Genomic DNA, 12,624 nt, shown 5'->3' with positions numbered 1-12,624 from the left:
ATCCGATTGAACAGTTTGACAGATGGAATAAAATTTTGGAGGTTTATGGAAAGCTTTCAGGTTTTAAAATTAACAAGGCAAAAACAATTTTGGTTAAAAATATGACTCTTGCACAACAACAAATTTTAATCAAAAAGTCGGGACTCAATATTGAACACAAAGTTAAATATTTGGGTATATGGTTATCTAATAATAATTTTAATTTATTCCAGGATAATTATGTAAATCAATGGCAACAAATAAAAAAAGATTTGATAAGTTGGGAAAAAGTCCCTTTATCACTCTGGGGAAGAATATCAGTAATCAAAATGATGGTATTACCCAAAATGCTTTTTTTGTTTCAAAATTTACCAATAGTGACAGGGGCACAGATATTTGAAGATTGGAAAAAAGATGTTATGAGATTTCTCTGGGGTAAAGAAAGACATAGGATTGCATATAATAATTTAATAGAATTAAAGGAAACGGGAGGATTGGGATTACCGGATTTAAAAATGTACTATCAAGCGGCATGCTTTACCTAGATTAAGGATTGGATTCTCTTGCAGAATCCAAAACTATTAGAATTAGAAGATATAAGTTGCGATTCGGGTGGCATGCTTATTTATGGTATGAGAAACAGAAAGTGAATAAAGAATTTAACTTTCATATTATCAGGAAAAGTCTATTACAAATATGGAATAAATATAAAGATGTTTTAGAAAGTAAAACTCCCGGGTGGATAAATCCTATAGAAGCATTTATGCGAAGAGGTGCACATTTAAATTTGGATTGTGATAATTGTAGAGAAATGATAGATTACAGAGATGGGACATGGATATTGAAAACACGTGAAGAACTCCAAATAAAAGATTGGTTTATGTATTATAAACTAAATGATGTTTTTAATAAAGATAATAGGTTGGGATTTAATTGTACCAAATCTAATTTTGAGATAATATTATTAAAGGGTAATAAAGGATTGATCGGAAGGATTTATAAAGTACTTATAGAATTGAATTTAGAACAGGAAAGGATTAAACCGGTCATGTTGAAATGGATGAGAGATTTAGGTTATAATATCGATCTGGAGATTTGGGAAAAATTGTGGAAAAAAGAATTTAGGTTCACTATTTCGAATGAAATAAGAGAAAATTTATATAAAATGTTTTATAGATTGTACATAACTCCGGTCCTACTAAGTAAAATGAAAAAAGATGATAAAGCGTTTTGTTGGAAGTGTGGTACTGCTATAGGTACGTTTATGCATAGTTGGTGGTTTTGTAAAAAAAATTAGGAGATTTTGGCAATTAGTTATGAATGAGACTAACAATTTGATTAAAGTAAAAATTAAGAGAGATCCCGCTTTTTGTTTATTGGGTATTCCAAAAAATGAATTGGATAAAGGGGACAGAGTCATATGTCAATATTGCTTTGCAGCAGCAAGGATTATAATTGCTAAAAAATGGAAGCAAACAAATAAACCTTCAATTAAAGAGTGGAGAGAAAAATTATGGTTGTATATGCGGATGGCCAAAATTACAATATCTTTACATGGTAAAGACATGGATGAATTTAAAATTATATGGTCAAAAGCCGCTGCATATTGGGATAAATCGGCAAAAACGGATTTTAGAAATATAGTTAACGAATTATAGTACAATGTGATTTTAACTGATGTATAACAATGTGATTTTTTCTTTTAGTCACGACACCCCATCGGAAATCCACGGGTGATGGAAACCGCCGCCGCTCAACAGAAGGCTGGGTGGGGTTGGTGTGTAGAAACCGTCGCCGCCGCACAGAAGGCGCGATCGTGCAAAAGGCGTGATTGGGTGGGGTGGGGTGTGTGTGGGGGGGAGAAACCGCCACCGCGCAGAAGGCGCGATCGGGTGGGGTGGAGAAGGCAGGACAGCCCGCTCATCAGCTGGCCGGCGGGAGCGCGCTGAGAGAGGGCCCGGCAGGCGAATTACCGTATTGACCCGAGTATAAGCCGAGGTGAGTTTTTTAAGCCAAAAATCATGGCTAAAAAACTGGGCTTATACTCGAGTATATACAGTAAACAAGAGAGGAGCTAGGAGGCAACCTTGTCTAACTCCCTTGGCCAGTTCAAAGGGCTCAGTTAGTTCTCCTTGGTCGCCACAGCGAACCTGAGCTGTGAGGTCAGTATGAAATTGTTAAATGAGCCACAGTAGTATGAGCCTATCCATAGCAGAATTTGATAGTTTCAACCATAACCTCTCCCTCGGGATGGTATCAAAAGCTCCCCTAAGATCCATAAAACCCACGTAAAGGGTGCCATTTTGGAGGGAGGAATATTTATCAGCTAAGTGAGAGAGCACTAAACAATGGTCCATAACAGACCAACCCCTTCTGAAGCCAATCTGCTCCCAGCCAAGGATGTCATTACTCTCAACCCAGTCCAACAGCCTCTTTAATAAGTAGGAGGAATAAAATTTGTACAATTTGCCTAAGCAAGACAAAAGGCTGATTGGGCGATAACAGCTTGGGTCAGAGCGCTGACCCTTTTTGAAGATTGGAATGATAATAGTATGTCTCCAAGATTTTGGAATGGCTTCTGATGCATTAATTTGTGTAAATACAGCAGCAAGAATGTTGGCCCACCATTTACTATTCACTTTAAAAAGTTTGTAGGGAATTAGATCAGAACCTGGGACTTTCCCTGAGCGTAAGCGATCAATGAGCTGTTTAATTTCATTAGGAGACACATCTGGCCAGGAATTCAGCAAAATAGAAGGTGCAACAGGTATAAGTCCTTGGTTTTCCACAGAGTAGGAGAAATGGCTCTTGAAGTAAGCTACCCAGACCAATGATGGGATACATGCGGGGACTCTGACATAGCCATTACTTAAAGAATTCACAGTCTGCCAGAAGGTTGAATTATTGTTGTTTATAGCTGTAATCAAGCTCCTCCAATTTTTATATAAGGCCTCTTTTTTCCCTCCAGTTTACCAAGTCCTTGTAGTTCTTTTTAATCGTTAACAATTCCTTCAATACTGAAATAGTATTGTTCCTTTTGAACTCTCTATGTTTCCTGGTTATTGCTTGTTTGAGGAGTCTGCACTCACGGTTAAACCAAGAATTTTGTTTGGATAAAGCATGTGAGCTTGAGGTAATTTCCTTAGTAAATAAGGGTTTAAATAAATCAATTAATCTGAAAAAAAACATTTAGGACAGTAGCTGCAGACTCTTGTCCAAGGAGGGCAGCTCTCAACGAAGCTGCCACGCACCAAGGAGTCAAACTCAGGACTCCAGTAAACACGTGCTAGGGCTTTTTGGGATTGATGCAATGTTTGATGGTGGGACGATGTCAGATGTTGAACACATGGTAGGTTGGAAAAAAGAGAAATAGGGAGATGGTTACTGCCCATGTAATCACAGACTTCCATATTATTGATTAAAGGTAAGAGATCTAGTGAAACCAGAAAATAATCGATAACACTGGCACCATTTTGGCTAAAAAAAGTAAAGTCTCCATTTGGGTCGACCCGTGATTGCCCGTTTACTATTATTAGGTTTCTCTGGATAGCGAACTGGGCCAGACTTAAGCCGGAAGAGTTAATTAACGAGTCCCTGGAAGTTCTAGTGTACCATAGGGAGCTCAGGAAAGACTCATCAAAATTCCCTATAAGATTTTGGAAGAGAGTATTATCATCCAACCCTATTCGTGCATTAAAGTCACCAGCCATAAGAACTGGAATAGTTGGATGGTGGTTTTTGATGTCATCAAATAGTTCTCCTAGACGGGCCCAGTTTCGTGCAGTGTTACTTGATCTAGCGGGAGGAATATAAACAGAATAAAATAAGCGGGAAAGAAGTCAGGTTTACTCTAGATGCTAGCACCAACTCATCAGTCAAAAGAAAGTCAGTTGAGCTTATGCATAAAGAAGTGGAAATAAAGCAAGCTCTAGTAGGCTGATCACGTACCTGACCCTGGCTTCCTCCGAGGGAAAGGTCTCTCCTTGATCCTTCATGAAACTGGACACTTGGAGCAGGAAATGGGGTAGCTGCATGCTGGACCCGTCAAAGGATACCTTCAGATCCTTGGCAGTAGGGCGCTTGGGTGGGGGCGCCTCCCTACAGATGGGTGGTTCCGCGGCAGGTAGGGAGCTGGCTCGGGGTTGCTGCGAGGGCTGTCTGAGTTCTCTCACTACCCCCAAAACTGCAGTCAAATCTCTCTGCAGAGCGCTCAGCTGCGCCTGTAGGTCCCGGTTCTGTAGGGTCAACGTCTGGTTCTGTTCCCGTAGCAGGATAGTTTCCTCCGTGGCGTTGGCGGCTGGGGTGGTCGGAGCGTGGATGATCGAGGGTCCTTCCAACCATTCTCTAGGCACGATCTCTCGGTTCTGCTCTTCCCCATCACCGTACCAGGCAGTTAGCGGCCCCCAGTAGAAACCGCCACACGGGTCTGATGCTGCCCATTCATTGGCTAGTCCTGCACGAGATGTTATGCCAACTGGCCTCTAATTTCCTGGGTCCCCCCTGGAGCCCTTTTTATAGATGGGTTTTACATTAGCCATTTCCCAATACTTTGGTACTGAGGCTGATCTTAGGGACATTTGAACCAATGCGGGAGGTCCACATCAGACTACTCAGAATGAAAACCTTCTTCCTGACGGCCATCACCTCGGTCCGTTGCGTGTCAGAACTGAAGGCACTTTCCATACGTCAGGATCTGTGTATATTCCACAAGGACAGAGTGGTCCTCCAAACAGACCCGTCCTTCACCCCTAAGGTTCGATCACAGTTCCATCAAGCTCAAGAAATCAACCTTCCTTCTTTCTGCCCCAATCCTTCCAACGCCAAGGAACGCAGTTGGCATACCTTGGACTTGCTCAGAGCTCTCCACATATACATATCAAAGACAGCTTCCATCCGAAAGACTGAATACCTATTTATTTCCATAGCACCACCTAACAAGGGTATGCCAATGTCTCGCCAGTCCATCAGCACGACTATCCGCAGGTGCATCACCGAGGCATACATTGCAAGCGGGCTTCAGGCCCCATTAGGCATCACGGCACACTCCCTCCGGAGTGCAGCAACCTCCGCAGCACTGTTCAAACAAGCATCAACGGAGGAAATATGCAGGGCAGCTACGTGGTCTAATCCGTCCACCTTCATTAAGCACTACCACATTAACACCTTAGCATCAGCAGAGACCACCTTCGGTAGGCGCGTATTGCAACACATAGTTAAAGAAGATGACATCTAGGACTCCCACCTGAAAGTGAAGGGGCTCTTGGGCATCCCAACACTGCAAGGTGACCTTCCTTCAGAGCGGGAAAGGTACATTGTTTACTCACCGAGAAGATCCTTTCTGCTCTGAAGTAGAAGGTCATCTTGCCCACCCATGAGGAGTCATCTTCTCAGGGTGGCGGACTAATCTGAACAAACATTCATCAGCCAACGTGAACCTCAAGCAAGATAATCACAGCTGCACAAGACAAACACAGTTGCAATAAAGGGGGCACCTTGTCCTTCCTACTGTTGTGTTGATGTTCAACCAGTTCATTGTGTTGTTCAATCTGTTGTTATGGTTTTTGTTATCATGTTGCTGTTGTTTCCTTGTCTCTAATGAGCTCGTAGTAGATTAACTGGAAGTGTGTGGGCGTTCTTCGCCCCGAGACAGGAAATAGTTTAATTTTAGTCCTTCCTCTCCAAGCAATGGGACGAGAAACACCCAACGCTGCAAGATGACCTTCTGCTTCAGAGCGGAAAGGACCTTCTCAGTGAGTAAACAATTTACCTTTCTGACTGTACTTTATTTTTTTAAATTATTTTTATTATTTTCCACAATTCAACAAAAATAAACATATCTCAACAATATATTCAGTTGTAACTACTTGTAACAAAAAAAAGCTCATTGCTATTACTGAGAATATGTTATCTATAGTATTCAATGCTATCTGCTATATATGACTTCCCCGCATCTTCTTCAGTCACTAATTCTACTGGTTAACACTTTTGCATTCCAAATTAATTTCTAATCCTTATTTTCTCTCATACAAACTTGCTTTAAGCTATCTTTACTACTTCTATAAGCAATTTCAAGTCCTACATAGTTATAACATTATCATCATTGTCTCTGTATAGCATTCTGTTATTCTGTAATGAAGGGATTAGATCAATACATAAACAAATTTTCCCATTTAAAAATTCATCAAAGTAAGTCCACCATGTCTCCCTTACACCCCAAAAATAAGCATTATCTTAGCCATTTTCTTGTTTTGGGAGGGGATCTGCCAGTCCTTCTTCATTTCCCAATCCCCCCCCCCCGTTTTTCAGTATAGTAGTTGCAATTCTGCCCTCTGAAAATATAAAAGAAGATCCCAGTGATTGTATCCATTGGCTTCTTGTTAAAATTTCCAGCAGCTTCTTGGTAAGATCCTTCGTCATGTCTCCCTCCATCGCTGGCTGCCAGGAAGTGTTTTCTTGGGATAATAATGTTCCTCCTGTCACCAGTAACTCAGACAAGTAGATTGTAGAGGTATTGAATTCTCTCATGTTGCTCTCTCTCATTGCCAGCTGGTCATTTGTAGCTACCTCTTTAAGAATAAATTGTTCTGGTTCATTGTCATTATTTCCAGATTTTATCACCACTTCCACATAGCATTCAATCGTCATCTCCTTAGTAGAACCTTTTATTTCTATTGGCATAATTGTTGTCGTATCTTGGGTCTTCATATTGTGGATCTCCTCAATAATTGTATCCAGTTTTCCATTAATTGATTTAAATAGGATATTCATCATCTCAGCTAGTTGAAATACTTGATGTGAGAGCGCTTGTTGTTTTTCAAAGACGAAATCTTGTTGCACTGCAAACATGTCCATTTGTTTGAGTAACATATCTTCCATCCTCTTGTTTGACATATCTGCTTGTATTTTTATATAGAAGCGGGCTTTGTAATTTTCAAGATATCCTCAATTACACTTCAAAGCGGCACAGATAAAGAAAAGGAAGTAGACAGGAAACTGCAGTATCATAGACCCTGTGTCGTCTCCTCTCGGTGGTTAAGTGGTAGGAACGATTTGATGGTTACACCGGGGAGATTCACTTCAAGTCTTCCAATCTGCCCTGTCTTTTCGATGGTAACAAAGCCCTTCTTATTATCTTCCGGTCTTAAGAGGCGACATGGCTGGGCTGATTGAATCAGAGAGAACCGGAAGTGGGGGGGGGGAGGTTTTTGTCTCCCTCCCTCCCCTCAAAACATTTAATTGGTAGTTGTAAAGTCATTCAAAAGTCCCTTTTATTGCGTCTACTCACTGATCAAGTTGATAAGGTCTTAGTCGGTTCATTTAATGGCATTTGTCTATTTAAAAAGTCTCGTTATGCTGGGCAGGGAGTCGGGGTTTTCGTAGGTGTTTTTATCGTCATTCAGGTCTTCTCAATCAAGGCAAAAAGTGTCTTTTTACTCACTCTGACTTCCAAGGGTGAGGCTTCTTGTTATTTTCATAGATTCTTTGATGTTAATGTATAGAGGAGGTCAAAGCCTAAATCCAAAGAGTCGTCCGTGGCAATGGTAGCCCCTATGTGCCGGCAGGGACAGCTTCCAAATCTCCGAGAGGCTTAATGAAAGCTCTCTCAGAGAATATGGGAGTCCAACCGCTCTTGAAGACTGCAGGGGAATTTCCTGCTTCCCGATCCACTATTTAGGACCGGGTTGGGGTGCTTTTTGCACTCCAAATCTAAACGACTCTTGGTGTCTCCTGGGAGCCCCCAAGAAACAATGGCGCTGGGACCAAACGCTCTACAGGAAGTCTCCTTTCTGACTGGACTTTAGATAGGGCCAGATGTGTTTTATTATGCTTTAGGCTACTTATATTGGGGTCACCAACCTTTTTGAACCTGTGGCCATCTTTGGAATTCTTACACAGCATGGTGAGGGCAGCCACAAATGGGATGCCACAAAATAGCTGCCGCCGGAGGTAGAGCCAGCCACAAAATGGCTGCTGCGGCATTCCTTCAGTTACACAGTGAAGATCCTTGTGCTGTGGTGATAGTTGCTGCCCAAGCAGCCAGTTAAAAGCCTGGCTTGGCAAAAGTCCCACCTTTCACGGGCCACCTTGTAAAATACCTTGTAAAACCAGGAAAGGTATTGGCACAAGTGTCTGCTGCTCACTTTCGTTTCTTTTGCTTCTTCAGACACTTTGGATTCTGGACTTCATCTGCAGAAAGGTAAATTTTTCTTCATACACCGCTAAATTATTTCTTAACTAAAAAGCTTCTCCTTACAATTTGTGTTCTTCTACTTGGTGTTTTTGTAGAGATAACATTATTGGATGCTCTTGTTTTGTTCCTCAAACATCTCTCCCTCCCTGCCTCAGCCAGTTCCTTGTTTTTCTGTGGAGGTCGGACAGGGTGAAAGAGAAGGTGGACTCTGAGGGGATGAACTGCCTCCTTTTGCCTACCTGCCGCCATATGGAAATGCAGGGAGAACAGTTGCTGGGCATCAGCTTTGGAGGGCCTTTAAGAATCCTCCCCAAGAGAGGCACGGATCAGGTTGATGTTTGGGAGAAGAACAGAAACTACATGACTGTCACTCACAAGCCTCCTGTTCAACTTGGTCTGCTGCCTCCCCAACTGTCACTCGGATGCACACTTCTGGGCAGGAGGAGGCTGTCTCCTGAGTTTAAAATAAAGTAAATTCCAGAGGGAGCAGGGAATGCCAGCAATCCTCCTTACGATACACTCCGTATGATGGGGCTGGGCATGACCCAGCCTCTCACCCAGAGTGTCTGTGCCCCCTTTTATTAAGATAGGAGCCACCACGGTGGTCACAGACCCGTGTTTGTGCCATGGGCAGGGAGAGGTCCACATGGGTAGGTGGAGGTCCATTTGCATGTGGCCCAAAGCAACACCATATAATGTCTTTTAGTTTTCACACAGTGGCAAATTGGGGCCTGGACCTGCTGACATATAGTGTGCAGGATGGGGGTGTGCGCAGCTTCTACTGATTGGGCAAGCTCCTTGTACTGGAGGGATCGTCTTGTGGCCCTTTCTTACATGCCCAGGGTAGTGCCAATTGCCACTTTGGGGTCAGGAAGAAATTTTCTTCCTGATTGGCTAGGGGTCCCGGAGATTTTTCGCCTTCCTCTGGGAATAGAGCAGGGGTCACCAGCTGGAGGCAATTTCCCTGCTTGGAGCGGGAATTGGGTGGCCCTCAGGAGGACCCTTGTTCCTTGCTTGGCTGCAGCGGGTGGTCTGGGCATTAGGTGGATCCATTTGGGGGGGAAGGCTATGAGCCTATCTCTTATGTTGATAACTCCCTTAAGGAGTCTTCGGAACTGAGCCATGTCTGGGCAGGTCTGGCTCAGGGATGGCTGGCTGGTGCTCACCACTGGGTGACACAGGGTGTGCCGTTCCGTGGTCCCCCCCACTCAGTGGGCACTCTGGTGAAGACTGGGCTGGCACGGTCCCTCACGGGGGCTGATGCTACACTGGCTGGCAGGTGGGTCACCTGTTGTTGGATCCAACTCCTTGTTGCACGGGTGCTCCTAACCCTGGTGGGGGAAGTCGCTTAGGCACGGATGACTGGATCAAATTGAAGTGGTTTGGTGCTTCTGGAACACACGGGGAGTCCCTGTTACCGCACAGGCAGCAAAAAGTATGGCAGCATGGATTGCCAGACGTCATCAGGGTTGAAATGACCAGGGCAAAACAAAAGGCAGCACTCTGCGGGCAGCAGCAGTGTGGGATCTGCAGGCCCAAACAAGGCAGTGGCCGGGGGTGAGCACTTGTGGCTGGACATGCTGGAAAGGCAGACCTGGCAGGGTGCCCGGAAAAAGTTGACCATGCCTAGGTGGAAGACCATGCCTAGGTGGAAGGCAATGCTGACTACTGGTAGGGCGGCGGAAGCCCTTGGGGGTGATGTCATTCACCTCGTGGACCAGTGGAGTCGCTTAGGGGCCTGGTTTGGCCCAGATGGTGTGCACCTGTCCTTGTGGGGCATGGATATTTGGTTGCAGGACATCCTGCACAGACTACGGGTCTGGTTGCAACATTAGGCGCTGGCGGGAGTTGTCCAGAAGCTCACACCCTTCTGGCCTCCTCTTGTGGCAGTTTGGCCATGGGGCCCGGATCCTGTTTGGGGAAAAGCTGGCCTGCTTGTCCCCTTTTCCCATGCTGGGGACCCCAATAAGGGGCTTTGGAGGAGGCCTGGATTTGGACATGCCCAGTCAGGGGCCAAAGGGATGGACTCCTCCCAGGTGGAGGAGAAAGTTTCTACCTTGCTGGATCAGGGGTATGCTGTAGACATAGTTTATCTAGATTTCAATAAGGCTTTTGATAAGGTTCCACATAGTATTCTAGTTGACAAATTGGGAAAATGTGGGTTAGATGCTATTATTGTTAGATGGATCTGCCACTGGTTGACAGATCGTACCCAAAGAGTGCTAGTTAATGGTTCATCATCCACTTGGAGAGAAGTGACTAGTGGAGTTCCTCAGGGATCTGTGCTGGGCCCTGTGTTGTTCAACATCTTTATGAATGATTTGGATGAAGGAATAGAAGGGATGTTTATTAAATTTGCAGATGATACTAAATTGGGAGGGGTAGCAAATACGGTAGAAGACAGCCAAGATGCAGGATGATCTTGACAGGTCGAAGAAATGGGCTAGAACTAATAAAATGCACTTCAACAAAGACAAATGTAAAGTTCTGCATTTAGGTAGGAAAAATCAAAGGCATAATTATAGGATGGGGGAGACTTTTTGAGCAGTAGTGTGTGTGAAAAGGATCTTGGGGTCTTAGTAGACCAAACACTGAACATGAGTCAGCAGTGTGATGCTGTAACTAAAAAGGCAAATGCAGTCTTGGGCTGTATCAACAGAAGTATAGTGTCTAGATCACGCGAAGTGATGGTATCCCTTTACTCTGCTCTGGTTAGACCTCAACTAAACTACTGTCTTAAGTTTTGGACACCACAATTTAAGAAAGATGTAGACAAGCTGGAACGTGTCCAGAGAAGGGAAACAAAGATGGTGAGGGGGTCTGGAGACCAAGTCCTATGAGGAAAGGTTGAAGGAGCTGGGTATGTTTAGCCTGAAGAGGAGACGACTGAGAGGGGATATGATAACCATGTTCAAGTGCTTGAAGGGCTGTCATATAGAGGAGGGTGCCGAGTTGTTTTCTGTTGCTCAAGAAGGTCGGACCAGAACCAATGGGTTGAAATTAAATCAAAAGAGTTTCTGTCTAGACATTAGGAAGAATTTTCTAACAGTTAGAGCGGTTCCTCAGTGGAACAGGCTTCCTTGGGAGGTGGTAAGCTCTCCTTCCCTGGAGGTTTTTAAGAAGAGGTTAGATGGCCATCTGTCAGCAATGCTGATTCTGTGACCTTAGGCAGATGATGAGAGGGAGGGCATCTTGGCCATCTTCTGGTCACTAGGGGTGTGGAGGGGGAAGGTAGTTGTGAGTTTCCTGCATTGTGTAGGGGGTTGGACTTGATGGCCCTGGTGGTCCCTTCCAACTCTATGATTCTATGACTACCCAGTGGCTGCCGTCCAAGTGGGTCCTGGACGCTGCCATCTCAGGCTGCGCCCAGCAGGGTGCTGGGTGCAGGGTACATCAGCTGGCATCGGGTCACCTGATGTCAGGATCCTACCTCCATGCTTGCCAATGCCTAATGCTGTAACCAACAAAGTTGTGGCCTGTATCAATCCAACCAACCATGTTTGTACTTGTCATTTGTGTACTGCTTAACTTGCACTCACATGATTTGGGGTTCGGACAACACTGGGTGTTATGGGTGGGGGTGGGTGACTCCTGGTAGGAGGGGCTGGACCTCTGGATCCCATGCTCAGCCTGGGTCTGCAAATACTTCTCTTCTTGTTTCCTTGTTTTTCCCCCAACAGCAAATGTGACTCTGGATTCAGACACAGCTCATCCCCGACTCGTCCTGTCCGAAGATCGTAAAAGCGTGAGATGGGGAGAAAAAGCTCATACTCTGCCCGACAATCCTGAGATATTTGACCAATATAATTCTGTGCTGGGCCGTGAGGGATTCACGGCAGGCCGCCATTTCTGGGAAGTCCTTGTGGGAAGTGAGGGAGGATGGATTGTGGGGGTGGTCAGAAAGACTGTGAGGAGGAAGGGAGGGGTCCTCTTTTGTCCTGAGGAAGGGATCTGGACTGTGGGGAAGTGGGGGGGACACTACAAGGCTGCCTTAAAAGACCACCACCACCCCCTGTCCCTGAGGGGGAAATTGAAGAGGATCTGAGTCTGCCTGAACTACGCTGGGGGCCGAGTGGCCTTTTTCGACACTGACAGAGCGGCCCTGATCTACGAGTTCTCCGGAGCCTCCTTCTCTGGAGAGACCCTCCTGCCCTTGTTTTGGGTGTATCAAAAGGGCTACCTCAAACTCTCTTAAGACTGTCTCTTCACAGCAGGAGGATCGATAAGGCCTCTCCGGGCTCCCAACCACCAAAACTGGGGTAAAATGGAGACATTTCTCCTGCATTTCCCAACATTCCCTTTTTCCCCTTTGTTTCTCATTTCTGAAAGCAACAGTAATACATTTCGCCTCAGAAAGTGCTCCGAGGAAGCAGGAAGTATTTGAATGCCTGTCTCTTGACACGCTGCTTTGTGATTGGTTGTGAGAGAAAGCAGTCGTCTGTGTCCAGTGCTTT

General features: G+C 44.9%; 1 pseudogene; it reads left to right on the top strand.

The window, feature by feature from the left end:
• LOC130492430 (zinc finger protein RFP-like) overlaps positions 1–12,365 on the top strand; it is a 29,259-nt pseudogene extending 16,894 nt beyond the window's left edge.
• Positions 12,366–12,624: the final 259 nt, after the last annotated feature.

This window comes from Euleptes europaea, chromosome 1 (assembly GCF_029931775.1).
Source record: "Euleptes europaea isolate rEulEur1 chromosome 1, rEulEur1.hap1, whole genome shotgun sequence".
NCBI classification, from domain to species: Eukaryota; Metazoa; Chordata; class Lepidosauria; order Squamata; family Sphaerodactylidae; genus Euleptes; species Euleptes europaea.
Note: the sequence above shows the minus strand (reverse complement) of the source record. Positions and strands in the feature narration are given on the sequence as shown.